General features: G+C 38.7%; 1 long non-coding RNA gene across 1 annotated transcript; it reads left to right on the top strand.

The window, feature by feature from the left end:
• Window positions 1-15433, top strand: LOC139448467 (uncharacterized). The gene is made up of 5 exons (XR_011652088.1): window positions 1-59; window positions 6286-6354; window positions 6882-7157; window positions 8073-8193; window positions 15409-15433. It is a non-coding gene; the product is annotated as an uncharacterized lncRNA (long non-coding RNA).
• Window positions 15434-16782: the final 1349 nt, after the last annotated feature.

The following is a 16782-nucleotide window of genomic DNA, read 5'->3' as shown; positions in this document are numbered from 1 at the left end:
TAACAGACTCACGGGGAGTGTCTGTTTGGGAGCCAACACGTATCGTCCCAGATATTTCGGTAAGTAAATATATGCGAACTGATAATAATTTCAGTGTCATTTTGTATAAACATGGTTCAGTCATCAACGTAGAAATGAGAAATGACTTTGTAGAGAAAGAGGAATAACTATTTTGTGCCGTGTTATATAATCACATATTTATATATGCATATGGTATTCACGTCCTATTCAAACGACAACTTTATTTCACACCTAACGTTATATGTCATCTTCCATGTTTAATAACGATCTTGCCTGTGATTTTATCCTACATGGATAGAGGCGGTGGGGTAGCCTATTATCAAAGCGTTCGCTTGTCGCGCCGAAGACCCTTGTTCGAATCTCCACATGGCTACAATGTGTAAAGCTCATTTCTGGTGTCCCCAACCGTGATACTGCTGGAATATTGCTAAAAGCGGCGTAAAGCCATATTCACTCTTCAATGAATACCCGATCTATGTAGCAGTAACTTGAAACTTTTGTTTGTTTGTTTGTTTCTTATTTGACGCCGCACTCAGCGGTCTGTAAATAATCGAGTCTGGGCCAGACCATAACAAACAGACATTATATAATCAATGTATCGCTGTCACCTAGCGAGTTTGGCACATACTGTGAGGAAGGCAGTCCAATATACCTGCGATTTTATGTACACATACAAGCTCGGGTTTGTGAATGATAATAGCCCAGTCCCTGCTCTATAGTTATGAATGCCAGCAGGATTTACGTCATCACTTTAGCCACTCTTGGTTGTGCACAATACCAGACAATATTAAAAAACACTCAGCAATGCGTTGGCTTAAAAACACTGGTTGATGATAGTTATATCGATTATGATAGGATTACGTGTCACAAAGTTGGACAATGATTGTATGATACTTTAACCCCTGGACAGAGCCTTCAATAATGTCAGTTGATAATAGCATCACACCAAATGTAAAAACAAGCATTTAATTATCCACATTTAAAATTTATTATACAGACCAATTTCTATCAAATCGATGATAATAAGATGCCCGCTGACCGCAACAGAGAACTCTCAGAATTACGCTTTGACAATGTGAATCCCTTATAATTGCAAAATCCACACAGTCAAGCAACATATGCTTGGTGAACCTTTCATCACAGGGGGTAAACTTAGGAGGTTCGTCCTCGTCTATCTTAAGCAGATATTCGTGGGTAAACCGACTGAGGACAAAAAGGCATCGTCGTAAAACAACCTCGTCATGTCATGACTGACAACCCAAGCACATGTAGGTTTGACCGATTGTTGGTTTTAATGCTACCGCTAAAGGGACCACATGGTTGATCACCGTTTAGGGAGAATCAGCTAAATTAAAAGGGTATGTGAAAACTGAATGCTTTTTAATATGTGTGAAAAAATAGGTTTTTTTACGTATGGGCTGAAATAATTACAAAACCTGTCCATTAAAGCCTTTAAAATTGAAATTGTTTAGAGGTATCACAAAGGTACCACGGCGTCGGACGCACTTGTATGCAGCATTAAGTCAGCACATGGACACTACAGATCCCTCACTAAAAGTAAAATTTTACTTTTGCTTCATCGGGCACCTTTCATCATTCCTCATCGCGATCTGTTTCTTACTGCCTCACATATGCTCTTACCAAGCTTTCTATTGAAGTTCATGAGACGCAACTTTTAAACATGAACAATGCCATATATTAACGGCAATGCGATAAGAAGAGGGAATGTATTGACTCAATTATTGTCCAAAATAATGACAATTTTTTTTTTATGATAAACGATCACCTAAATATCACGTGCGGATTACGACCAACTGTTCCCTTTGAATTAAAAGATGTATTTTGTCTTCGGGATCCTTGTCTATACAAACAAAATAACAATTTTGTTGTATAGAAATCGTCTCGTTAATAAACATTGAAAATAACACAATTTTAATACCAGTGAGTGAGTGAGTTAAGTTTTAAGTCACATTGGCAATATTTCAGCCATATCGTGACTATCAAGATTAAAGATTATAAATACTTTGAAACATATAAAAACCTGCCAACGACGGGCAGTAAAATAACTAGACATATCACAGAGAAATAGTTAAAACTAGTATTGAATCATAAAATGGATACTACGATACATAACAATACATTATAAAATCAGGCTATTGATCTCCAACAACTGAGGGTAGATCACCATACTGGGGTCCATGGGGACTTACAGTACTTTTGCTACCTGCATGGACCTCAGCCGGATTTACATCAGCCTTTCAGCTGTTCGCGGTTATTGGGAAATTTAGCCAAATTAAAAGTACACATATGCTACGACTAAAACTATAGTAGGAATAACATACTTTGAATATTGTGGACTTACGATACCCTCTCAGGGGGACAAAAAATTTACACTTCATTAACCCCCTTCGAGGATACAGCCACAAACATTCATAGATATCAATTTATTCTACTAATGTTAAAACCAAAAAACCAAAATGTATTTCCTTTAAAAAGCCAATAATTAAATGACAACTAATAGTATTAAAAAGATCCTGCATAGATTTAACCTTGAAATAGTTATCCCTTGTGATAGAAAAATTAACACAGTCAAGCAGGACATGCTTGACCGTGATTTTTTCATCACAAGGGATGCAGAACGGAGGATCCTCACCTTTCAACATATATTCATTTGTGTAACGAGAATGGCCAATACGACATGGTCTTAATACGACCTCTTCAATTCTGGACTGACAACCCAAGTAGGTGTAATCGATATTTGGCTTAATGTCATGTAATTTATTTATACCTACCTGGGTGTCCCACTTCTTTTGCATCAAATCTCGTATGTAACATCTAATTACAGGTTTGATATCGCTCCCGGAGGAGAAAAGCAATGGTAAGAATCATACTGTCGTAAATCAAAATTATCTGTTGGTTTAAGGAAAGTTTTCTTGTAGGCAAAATGCAGATGGTTTGAAATCCTGCATTAATAGCTGAAGATCATTGAAATTGTTCCGAAGTCCTCTACAATTCCATTTGATTAAATTGGGGGAGCAACTCATGGAGGCTCAATTGGAGAACGGGAGCGTGGGGAAGGTCCTGCTGTAATGGCAGCGATGGAGTATCTAGAGGTTCAAAAGAGTTATGAACCTCCAGTGGTGTTGTCAATGTAGAAGGCACCTCAATGTGTTTAAGGGCCTTAGACTCCTTTTTCTTTTGTTGTTTATTTGCTTTTCTGGTAACAGTTACATTTTGTTTCAATACAGCCACAGGTTCGGGGGAGTTTCAGGGTCAGGTACAGTGTCAGGTTCTGCTGAAAGCTCAGTTTGTGAACCTGATGTAGAGGAAGTATGGGTGACGGCAGCATCAATTTTGTAAATTTTTTAATTTTGTATAAAATGGTCTGCACATCGGAGACCCAGTTAATTGCCGTTTAGCACCCATGATCTACTATGAGAGTTGAAGAGGAAACTGCTGCAGAGTAAGATAGAGTAGAAGGGGAAGGGGATGACTCCTTCTCTAGTAATTTACTTGCATCAGCAAATGAACTGTCATTGCTGTACTTGATTTTAAGAATCTTAGTTTGTCTGACAAAAGAGGGGCATGATTTTGAAAAGGACATGTGTTCACGTGACACTGCAGTTTGCACACTTGATGGTTTCTGTGCACTCAGTGCCATCATGGTTTCTACTACAGCGGGAGCAAACTTGTTTGTTGCGACAGGATTTTGGTCCATGTCCGAACTGTTGACATTTAAAACATCGGAGTGGATTGGGGATGTGTACATCCACCCCAATGTTGAAATACCCGGCTTTGATGGAAGAAGGGAGCTTTGTCAGTGCAAACGTAAAAAGGTAGGTATTCGTTTTAATGAATGTATCACCATCCTTCCTAGAGAATCTTTTGACAGATGTAACGTCTTGATTTTTAAGCTCTGCAGCAATTTCATCTTCAGACATATCTGAAAGGCATTTCGCATAGTCGCGAACAATACCTCTACAGGAATTCAGAGTTTTGTGAACTGAGACACCAATCTCAGTATCAGCGAAATGATGTGCCTGGAGCAGATATTGAGATTGTTGTCTCCGTGCACATTCCACAAGTAATGAACCGGACCGGAGACGAGTAACATTTTTTACAGTTCCACATATTCCTCCAATAGATTTTGATACTACAAAGGGGTTGATTTTGAGGGGTTCACCATCAACACCTTCAATAACCAGAAAACGTGGCCAAGAATCAACATGTGGTACAGAATCCTCATCTGAAGATACTGCAGGATCTGAATCAATATGCCTGCGATTACTTTTTGTGCGAGAACCGGATAAGTGTGGGGTAGCCATAATGAAAGAAAGTTATTCGACACCCCTGTTCTCCAACCACCATGGAGTGTCAATAAGGACAGTGATGTAGTGGAAACCGACTACAAACACCAGGGCTACAAGGGTGTTATGCTCACGCAATAAGGACACAGGTAGCTTTTATTGTCAAACAGGGTTAAAAGTCAGGCTGGTTCTGCCCTAGACAGTTATCTGCTGACAAATAGAACCCGGCGGAGGTCCGTAATGCCAGATTGGCCCATGAGCCATCGCCTTCTAGGACTCTAGGCAGATTTCTATTGTAATCAAAATGTGATGTTTTCCATAATTATTAGGTGGAATATAAGGTTATATTCAAAATGGATATATACCATGCACAGGGCATGGCGTGACCAGCTGATTGATAGAATCGGGCCCCTTCTACCACCCGTCTAGGCGAAGTAACGGTCAAAGTAGTGTGTTGGGCAAAGGAAACACTGTTCCTGGAACCAGTGCCCTCAACTTCCAGAATCCCGTCCTCCGCCGACACAGGGGCGCAACCCACGGCAAACAGGTTGCCCAGTTCGGTCGCCTTTTACGACCAGCAATGGGGTGGTGAGGTCTCATTCTGCCCCGGTTCCACACAGGGGAAGAGCTATTAGCGTTACCCAGCACTCACCACGGGGAGGTTGCTCTTCACGAGTGCCAATTTTAATACCAGATACCGGCGGCTTCGGTCAATGATACATGTTTGTGATGCGAATTTCTTTTTTTCATGATAATTATTTCAAAGTTGTCTATCTCTCAAACGATAAAAAAGAAACATCAAGAAAGTATCTGCTTCTATGTTTACTATTACAATATTGAGGATGAGAGTTTTGATGTTATTCCAGACTGACCATGAATAATGGGAATCCAGGTTCTTGACGTCAGCTCGATAACAAAACATGATACAGTGTTTGTCCTTTAATTACATACTCCTATTAAATGCATAAATTTTATTGACAACTCATTCATGTAATTATTAAAAAATCAAGTTGTACAGTCCATTGTACAACTGCGAGTATGATTGTCGCAAGAAGCGACTGACGGGATCGGGTGGTCAGTTGCGTTGACCGATGCTCATGATGTCAGTAACTGGATTGTCTGGCCCAGCCACACTTTGTTAAGGCCGCGGTCACATAGCTGGAATATTGCTGAGTGCGGCGTAAAACAACAAACCAACAAACAAAACTGCGAGTATAATGGTTTAATATTGGGTATTGATTATGTTTGATACAAACAGACGTCTAAGGTACAAAGGCAACACTTCGACTTGCGCGTTGTGTAATCAATGTTATAATTTTTTTCGATATAGCAAGGATGTACCTTTGCTTATAACAATTAATGTTTTATTACAAACGGAAACTAACAATGTCAGCATACGTTTTCTCACTTAAACAAATTACTCAAATTTTATTAATACCATTCTTTGACAAGGCACTACGCGGTCAGTTTTAAAGCTATTTAGCTCATTTTATTTCATTTTAGTGGGATGACAGTGTAGATAATGAATCCGCTCTAACTTAATATCGACCACGTGGTCACTTTACCGGTAGCCTTCCCCATTTGGCTCATCTCTCAAATGTAGCTTCTGAAAATGAAGGAATAAGATACCTACTCATAGATATCAACACCAGTTTACAAGGTATCTGTGGGTTCGACTCGTTGAAAAATTAAAAGCGTGAGTCTATCATTTAAGCCTTGAATTGGATATTCTCTCAGGCAACACTTTCTAAGATATTAAGGACATTCGAGAATAAGAAAGCGAAAACGTATTTACATAGTAAGTGTATTACCTACTATGTGACCCAGAATGAAACTAAAGCTTCCTATGCTGAACGAGTTGTGGGAACACTTTAACGAACAATCCACAGGTATCATACTAACAAATAAATTAAAGTTATCGTTACTTGGATATCTTGCAAGATTTATTTATTTCCAGGTCAAGTGAGGAAAGATTGATACTCAGGTTCTGGAATGTTCACTTTATGCACACTTGTGACCATGTTAAGTGAGTATAATGTTTCATTCATTGTCAATTATTAATTATCTTTCATTTACCTCTCATTTATTGCACATAAAGCTAATATTTCTAGACAGTCCATTTACAATTAAACCGCTTGAAAAAAGAGGTATGCACCCATATGGGATGTTGGTTAAATATGAAAGAAACAATAAACAGTTATTCGATGGGGATACGGATGTCATAATTGCAGTGTCTTTATAGCGTTTATTATCTTTTGGTCAAATCCAATTTTTGCCTGCTAGTTAAATTAGTGCAAAAAAACACACAAGGAAAACCAAGCAAACCACATACTAAGCACTATTATACGCGTCATTGTCCTTTACTGACACAATATGTGCACATCTACATACAGAATCAACTATTTGGATTGTAGTCAATGAACATGTTACTTCCGCAAGTACATTTCACAGACAATCATGCATCTCAATACAATAACAGCAACAACACGCTTTCCATGATAAGAAATTAAAGTTTGTCTGCTGCTCTAGATTGTTTCTGTTCCTCTGTTGCAGTATCGAGCGTATGTGGTAACACCTGGTGTTCCTGGGGTACATATGGAGACGCATGTGACAGAAAATGCAGTGCTCACTGTCGTCCTCGTCCTAACACAAACATTGTTCACTGTCACATAGAAAGTGGCCTGTGTTCAGAAGGATGCTTTGCAGGCTGGTATGGTGATGAATGCAACAAGGTATGCAGCAAGAACTGTATGCAGAACGTCTGTATTCAAGAAGATGGAACGTGTACATTTGGATGTAAGGATGGCAAAAGGGGATATTTTTGTGAAGGTATGACATTACAAATGTAATTTAGTTACACACAGCAAATGTGCGTATGTGTTCTCAAGTTGCATGTGAGGAGACGAATGAAAATAGTAAATTGATAGATGACATTTACCTAAGACACTTCTACATAAGTTCAATCCAGTGTGAGCAACATCAGTCGTGTAGTCTGGTGGCCTTTTTGGGCATGTTGAAGAGTGAACTAAACTGCAATATGTCACACACCCAAGCACGCACACACACACACACACACACACACGCACACTTACACACACTCATGTGCATGTACATCACTATGTAAGTGCATTTGGAAAGCAACCTCAAACTCCATTTCAAACATCATCACCTAACAAGGATATCTGTCAATACAATATCTAGTTAAGAAATTTAATGTGTGCACTAACGTAGTAATGTACCCAGTTGCACGTCTGTACCGTACAACATGGGGGACTTTATGTGATACAGAAGTGATGTTCCAAGATCTCTTACCGTTATCACGTGGAACTGTGTAAAACTAATCACGTTCCTAGATGCAAATCTTTACCTTACAACATAGTGGGCTTTGCGTACAATAGATTAGGAATGTACCTAGATGGACATTTGTACCTTTGTATCCAGCATGGTGGATGTTTTTTGGTACAATACAGTAGTCATATACCTAGATTCACGTCTGTACGTTACAGCATGTTGAACCGTGTGTACATAGAGTAGTGTTGTACAGACATGAACATTGCATCGGCCAAGAACTTTAAAATATGTATCAGTAAGCATGGTAACTCTTGAAGTATACTGGGAAACAGTGAAATGCAGCTGACGTAATATTATCGAAACAAACAGCTGCATTCTTTATCAATAAAACAAATAATTAAACACTGAAATCGGTGATATATTCCTCGCATGGCAAACTATATATAATTTCAGAAAACGAAGCAAGACCGGAGACCACACCAGTACTGTCGAGCACAACTATTGCTGGTATTATCACTATCGGTGTGTTGCTACTAATTTTGTTTCTAACCAACTTACTGGTTGGGTATATACGGTAAGCATCTTCATTTTGAGTGTATTGAGCTGAAGTTGAACCTAAAACTATATTTACACGTTTTTAAACAAATTCTTGTTAAAGCAAATCGTAAGAGTGGCGGGTTCTGCCGGTAGAGAATGGCATACCTACGCTTTTTGCAATCACCTGAGATCCATTCATATGCTACTGACAAGAAATCTGCTTCGTCTCATTATTCTCTGGCATTGACATTTTATATTAACATGCCCAGAAATATAATCAGTAATTATAAAATACATATCAAAAATAATTTCCAGAGAGATCAGAGTAATGGGTAGTTTGTAAATGTGGTTTTGTCTGTTCCATAAATAACACTGAACTTGTGGAAACAGCATAATAATATGCATAAAAACTGCATAACAATATGCAGAAGCACATTTTTTCTCAATATGAATTCATTCGTTAGACAATCTGAAAGAAAAGTTGATATTTAGTTGTTTAGAACGCTGTGATACGAATGCTCATTTATTACTGGAAGATCATAGTAATATGTTTATGTGTACAGTGTAGGAGTATCAAGGCACTCCCCAAGATCAAATCGCTCAAGAGTCTGACTATGAGTACGAGTTTTTTTTGTGGATTGTTGGTTGAATTTAATATAGCTATCTGCCGATCTTACTTGCGTCTTATTGGGTTTGTCATGTGTTGGCTATGGAGTCTTTGATTTTGATCTCTCATTTGCTGAAGTGAATAGGCTGTATCTTGGCTTTGCCTTGTGCTAACTTGAGCTTGAGCTAGTGGGACAGCTTTTTCATTTCCATGAATATGTATGTGAGACGGGATCCAACACAGCTCCAACTGTTTCTTTTGGTCTGATAGCTTTGTTTATTCTTACAGAATATTATTGATTGCATTTGGTATAGAGTTCGAGTTTCTGCCGCGGATCGCTTATAGTGAGTGCACGTATCGAGTCTGAGAGAATGAATGCCTTGCTTCCGGCAGTTCCAGTATGAGTTTGAGTGCATGATTTATCGTGTCAAATTCAGCAATGAATACTGATTGGCCGTCAGGCAGGCGAACCGAATGTGCTTTTGAGCTATGGGTATGACATGGATCCCATAAATAACAGTGTTGTTGCTGCACCTGTGGATAGCCTTAGGCCTTTGTGTTGAGGAGACTCAAAACAGTACTTTTGTCTGCAGCGTGTAAGGCATCACAGCCATCTTCTTTCATTAATCTGATAAGTAATTTGTAGAGGTCCAGCTGAGTGTCCCTAGAGGTACCCACAGATGTGTCTTAAACTGCCTGCAATACGTTCAGATATTTAAGACATCTGTTGTAAACATATTCTATATGTTTTGTGGGCTCTTTTGGGACTTGACTTTTCAGCTGCGACAATAATTGCAGAGGTGAGAATTTGGCAACAAAGCTAAGGATTATCCGAGGCAATTTGGGGGGATTTAAATGACCTTAATTTGGGTCAATAAGCCTTTGCATAGTACCATGTGGGTAGAGGATTGGACTGTTCCTCCAATTGCGGTGGTCTACCTACCTTGATGAATATGGATAGGTGGTCGCTTTCCATGTGGCATCAGGTACTTGCCTCTGGCAATGTGAGGCGAGGTTCTTGGTGGCAGTTTTGAGGTCAACTGAATCAAATCGTCATTACCTGTGGGATGGATGTTGTTTAGAGTTATGAGATTATTGTCTTCTACCCATTTCTCTAGGACATTGCTGTATTTAATTAATCATTCCTGTTTTCCGATAAAGGACATTAGGCATTAGAGTCACCAAGGATTGTTCCATGTTTGCCTACTATTTGAGCTGGTCTCGCGCTTCCATGTTCGTTTCATGGACAGCCCTGTGGTAGACGTTAGCTATGCGTAATTCATTGTCATTTGCCAGTTTTAAGGACATTACTTGGGTCTTTGAAAGGCATTTAAAAGTGATACACATAAGGAAGAGAATTTATGGATGTCGACTTTTTTTAATTATAAGGAACACAACGTTTGGGAGATCCTGCCATGAAGTTGATATCCATAAATTCTCTTCCTTACAGGATTATTTGGGGTTCAAAGTTTCGAACGTTTGTTTCGGTAATATTGGAGGTCCAGCTGCCGTGGATAAGGTGATAAGTCGTCCTCCCTGGTTACCTTTTTCTGTCTTTTTTATATTGGGTGTACGCAGGTAGTATGAATTTGGCTCTTTCGCCGCCGAGTTTAGTCCCCTGTCTCAAAATGACATGCGGCTCTGTCGCCTTTATGCTTTTTGTCGAGTGCATTTAGCTCATTGCCGTGGCTCTAATGGCTATTTGCGCTCCACTCTAATAAAAGTCCATGATTGTTAAGAGGAGCGCTCATTAAGGTTTAGGGCATACCCTATTTTGGAATTTTGTATTTGTTCCTTTGTATTTCATGATTTGGAAGCCAGTGTGAGTATGCAGGAGGCTTTTGCTTTGACACTCATTTCCATGCTTGTAATTTGGATAAATGCCATGGCAATGAAATCTACAACTTTGATGGTGATCTGAGCCTTTTGTGTACCATGAGCGGATGATTTCTTGGCCTGATTGATATGTTGGTTGTGTGCCTAAGTGTGAGTAGAAAGCATGAGGTTGAGTTTTTTGGGGTTGGGTCTTGTTTCCCTTTCGTTTTACAGTTGTTTTGTGTCAGTGAGCAGGTGGATCAGTGCTTTATATGGATTGTTCGCTCAGAAGAATGATTTGTGGTCATTAGTTTTTTTTCGACCACGGTGAGTTGAATTTTTATTCAGACTGTTGAGTAGGTGTTTTGCTTATGCGTTTGATGATTAGCAAGCTCTTTGAGTGCCAAGGATAAGTGGCCTTCTGTGTATACCAAGTGTTGCAGTTTTCTATGCAAGACACTAGGGAGCTGATTTTGCACTTGAATGGCTGGTTACATGATGTTTTTTTCTCATGTACATAGAGCATACATTTTCTGCATTGCTTCGGTCTTTTCTTTAATGGCATAGTTTCTATGTCCTTACCGCCTGTATTGGGGTGGTCGCGTAGTGACCACTGATGGAATAATGTGAGTATTACTACTCGTATGCTGGTAGTGCCCATTGATTTTATCCTGAGCGCTAACATGATTGTCAGTTGGGTGATTTCCTTTTGAGCATATCTGCCATGTAATGCATTGACCAATACTGACCGATACTGTCATAAATCCCACATGCGTAACCCAGAAGATGAAACAAATTGTAACAAATGTGGTACGTTCATAATAAGAAATGAGAACATGGCACAGTTCAGTTTTAAATATTTTTGTCATACAAGGAGAAAACAAACATACTATGAAAACAAATCTAGTAATATGTTTTCACAACTCAAAGTAGATCTGCACATGGAGACATGCAGATATTCGCATTTGCATAATTTCCGCTATATAGAGAGGGGGACAAGTTGATATATATACAATTGAGTCATGAATACAAAGTTATATATATCAAATGTATTTTATCATAATATCAGTTACACCTGTTCAAAACACGTGTTTATAAGCCACCAAGAACCAAAGCTAGGCCACCTGACTAGGGATCATGGGGACCTGCATGAAACCCAAGGTGGATTTACGTCATCACTTCTGCTTCTGGAGGTTGTGCACAAAACTAGCAAATATCTAAAATATGCTCAGCAGTGAGTTGGCTAAAAACACTGGTTGATAATAGTTACAATGATTATGATAGGAATTTAACCCAGGGAGACAATAACTTCATGGTGCTTAAACTCCTGGGCAGCTCATTCAATGACCTTTGTTGATAAGAGCATCACACCAAATTAGAATAAGCAATTTGTTATTCACATTCATAATTAAAATGTATGATACAGATCACTCCTTTCAAGTAGCTGAGAATGAGATGGTCGCTTACACGGGGAAAAATATCTTTCAGATTGACTGTTTGGTAATATGAATCCCTGCAATTGTAGTCAACATTGTCAAGCCTTATATGCTTTAAGGCGAACCTTTTATCTCAGGGCATACACTTAGAAGGTTCATCCTCTCACAGGGGAGTCCAATCTCTTTTGTATTGGATCCCGAGTATAACTCTGGATGGTTGGATTGAAATCACTGTACGGGATAAGGAGTGAAGATAACGGTTTGTCAAAAGCAGTTTTAGCCGTCGCATTGGTTATTTTTAGTTACATATTATGCCTTTATGAATTGGGAACCAGCAAAAGACAATGTCATTTTGGCCAGTAGATCAATGGATAGTTCTAAAATGTCTTTGTGATAAGACAAAACAGTTTTAAATGGTTGAAGGCACCAGATTGAGACAGTGTTTAAATTGATTTTGTTGTTTAATACAGGTTAATGCTGTTAACATAGTGTAGGCCTCAACACTAAACTATTATTCTTGAGGAGACAGTTTTGGATCCAATGATGGAGGAACATTCAACTGTACAGCCTTCCTTGGACCCGTGTCTAAAAATGGATCTATCAGAATTATATATTGTTCGTAATTGGTTGTATTCTTGTTGATATAGCAAAGGATTTTTTTCGGACTTTTTTAGCTGAGTGAGGGTAAGGTCCACCTCTGGCTTCACCATCTGCCAGGGAGAAGAAAGAAGTCGGTAAAGTGATATTTCGAAACAGGTTTTCAAACAGAGGGTTGAAAATACAATTGTAGGCTTGGTTTGACTGATTTGAAGGCAATTTACTGATATTTTGCAGTTAAAGGCGACATTGTTAGAGGGGAGATTCGTAGGCTTCAACATACAAACTGTCCATAGGATATTTTTGAGTGGTTTGTTTAACGCCGCACTCAGCAATATTCCAGCTATTTGACGGCGGTCTGTAAATAATCAAGTCTATAAGAGAAGGAAGGAAGGTTGATCCCCTCCCCACTCCCCACCCGATGACAGTCGAATATGAGGCCCAGAAATTTGGATTGACAGTATAATCTAAATCTGGATCGTTGTGAGGTTTATATTCACTACAAAAATGAATATTGTTTGGTTTGCATTTAGAAATTTTGAAGCCAATTTCGTTTGGCCGTTTTTGATTTTGTTAAGACAGAACTATACATAGCTGTATTTCTATTGTATGCATATCTTACCACATCCACAAGTGACCCATCAATACAGGCGTTCACAACTTTAGTGAGAATATCAAGTTTGAAGCTGAATAGTGTGACCAGACATGATTAGACAAGGTAGAGCCCATTTGTACTTTAAATTGTCTGTTGTTTGAAAACCGAGGTATGAAGTGATGTGATCTGCACCTTAATCTAAATTCATAAATTATTTTAAAATACCATGGTTCTTCGTTTATCTTATGTCTTCTCTAGGTCATAAGGGATTGATACAGTATGTTGTTTGTTGACAAGGTAATTTGATAAAAGAATTTAAACGCACGAAATAGTCAGTGGTACATCTGTTTTATTCGGAAACTACAGTTGATGTCACTCAGGAGGCTATTGGTCTCAAAATACCAGATTAAACAATTGCTGACCATGGCGCTCAAAACACAGCTAGTTAATTATAATGGATGGATCATGTGTGAACCCATCCGTCAAGTACAATACCCTTACATGTATTCAGTGTCTTGTGCACTCCGACATCAGGCTCGATATTGAGGAACTCTTTTAATTTGAACAGGTTGACATATTGTGGTCTCTGAACTTTGTGACATTTGCAACCTCTCCGAAGATACCAATGAAACATTTGAGGATTGCAAATGGATTCAGTTTAATTGTTTCTTTCTTCTTTTGTTTAAAAACCAAGAAATGTAGCCATTTGTCGGAACGAATTGGGGTCATAGTCTCGTCAGTTTCTTTATGTCATCTTACCAGGGAGTTGGGAAGACATGTTGAAAAGAAAAAGTGATTCAGCACCCCTTCTACCTACCCATCGGGTGTCAACAAAGACAGTTTTATGCTGCAGCGGATCTAAAAGTTGCAAAGACCGAGGATTAAGGGATATTTTTCTCCAGCAAATTACACAAAAAGGTGTAGCCATCTACCAGCACTGGGGTGCTGGAGACACATTTTACCTCGGGTCCTCATGGGGTCAAAAAGTGCTAATATCTCGCTACAAGGAAACTTGGTCAACGTTTCCCTCATAACATATGCAGACAGACCCACTTTACTGAAATTAGTCAACGTATCACTGCAGTGAAATGCTGTATTATGAAATAGTCCGGATAGAACTGGACTGGTACCCTGCCCTTTGCTTCCAAGCAGCTGTAGGCGAGAAGCGCAAGTGCTCAGGGGCAAGTTAACCAGTCTACAGACAACGTGGCTCTCTATAATGATTGTTGCAGACTAACATAAACATGTATAGTGTAATGATTTACAGTAAGTCTCGTTGTAATGCATATTTCATAATAATCTATGTATTTCAGATGTATGCATATTATTTTACACATTGGAGACAAAGATAAAATTTATTTTTTTAAATTATGGTTTTCATCTTTCCAACTTAAAAATCAAAATCAATAGTCCTTGATGAGTTATAAGACTGACTCGCAGGCAGATCAGAAAAAAAGTACTATTATAAGATTATGCAGGGTTCAGATTCGACAGTCAGTCACGTATCATTCAAAGACACTTGAAATTTCAATCATGCATAAAATGTGAAAACTGACACGTCTGCCTCCTTCCAAATTTCAAATTTTGCGTTTCTGACAACTACTTCCAATAAAAAAAGTAGACCAGGCCATTACATGTAGTGTTTGAAAGGGGTACAGTACTACGGCAAACCAAACATTAAGCTGCTGTTACTTATTTACAACATAAAACCATGTTGCATTTCACAAACAGTTGTTTGTTTCCTTTTGACGAATGTCTTTTATACGCTATAATGTTAAAACAAAAGACAAAGAAAGAAGCCACCTACCAGCCCTTTCACAGACGAGATCAAATCGCCTATTGTGCCATACCGGAACGACAAATTGACAAGAGTATGAGCAATGCGATAACAGCACTCATCGTTGAGAAGTCCATCCTAAAGGAGCTATTAGTTTCATGACAGATCGGTCTCAGCACACCAAGACAAGTGTTATGTTGCATAATAATTTCTCAGCATTGTTAACATTCACAATAATATGACCTTGAGGTGACCACACAATTAAACAAGTAACCAAATATTTATGAGGCGAACAGAAGAGATCTGTAGAGTGATGCTGCAGATATGATTTAAGACTGAAGCCGATAGAATAAGTCAGTGTTTACAGTGATGTTGATTGTATATCTTAAATCCGATTTAATTCTATGTCATACTTTTCTCCCCAGGCAACGCTGATGCAACATGGAAGGTAATACATAATCGCAGATGAATAACAAACCACATCATGACTACTCTATTAAGGGCTCAAAGGAAACTATTGTTGCTGTTTCTTTGTTGATGGTAAAACTGTTACTTACGCTATGTGATCGAGATAGAGCGTTGGTTTCCAGTTGCGGCCTTTTACAGTGACGATATTTAGAGATCCTTGGTTCACATTACAGATTATGATTACATTATTTTGTTCAGGTAGTGGTTATTACAAATTGTATCGGAACCAGCTTACCTTAAGACCATGTGTTGCTTTCTTTTGTAACGAAGTTTAATATCACATGAACTGTCTATCTGAAACATTCAAAATACGCAATAATGATAGCCTACATCATCTTTATGTTGACACAAGTTCCCGTAAAACGTCAACTGCTGACACTACATGAGGCCACTACATAAGGCCAGTGCTGAAGGGACTGCGTTAAACAGATCATAAATTATTGTGGAATGAATGTCAACGTCCGAGGGTTGTACGCATTGACACAATTGATGTAAGCAGCACAGAAAGGGCACTATGATGTCTTTGAATATCTCAACAGTGAAGGAGCTGATAAGACACCAGTGGATCGCTTGATCTTTGTCCTGATGAATATGTACTTTTGTGTCATTGTTTGTTTACTGGCCTGAACACAACTGTGTGTAAGTGTCGATCGCACGTGCATGTATATTTAATGCATGACTTGTCTTACATTTGGGTCTATTACATATGTGTAATTATTGCTATAGTCAACAATTGCACGTGTTTGTGGCTTTGTCACAGTGTGACACTTTAGAGTTTTAGTTTGTTAATTCAGTTCATGTGTATTATTTATTTGTTTGTTATTTTTGTACTTTCTTACGTATAAAGGAGCAGGCAAATACAGGCAAGACAGCTTGATTCTCACAAAGGATACATTACATCTTATACCCCTCGAGAATGGTTGACAACTTATTGCTAAACTCTTTTGTGTTCACGAACAGATCTTTGTTACACAGTGTAATTAGGGCTTGTGTAGAGACCGCTTGCTGAAATACCCGAATGTTCAGTCGAATTTACATCTTTATATACTCTTCAAAAAAAGAAACTTGACGGATGTAAAACCACTTTTTGCCAAATATCTAAAATAATTACATTAAATGAGAACCAAATAAGTCAAACAGAAAGATGATGTGTCTATAATTCGCGAAAACACATGCAAAGCACATAAACGTAGCGTTTGGGGATCAAGTTTACAGTTTCATCCAAACGCAACCGCCTGTAAAAAACGTGCAGCACAGGATCCTGCATTTAGGCATGCAGGCCCCCCTGCTGAATGGGTATAAACATCCGCATCAACGGCTGTACATACAGT

The sequence above is a fragment of the Haliotis cracherodii genome, unplaced genomic scaffold, assembly GCF_022045235.1.
Source record: "Haliotis cracherodii isolate W230 unplaced genomic scaffold, xgHalCrac1.p SCAF_7, whole genome shotgun sequence".
In the NCBI taxonomy this organism is placed as follows: Eukaryota; Metazoa; Mollusca; class Gastropoda; order Lepetellida; family Haliotidae; genus Haliotis; species Haliotis cracherodii.
The sequence above is the reverse complement of the archived record's forward strand: the minus strand, read 5'-3'. Positions and strand labels throughout refer to the sequence as shown.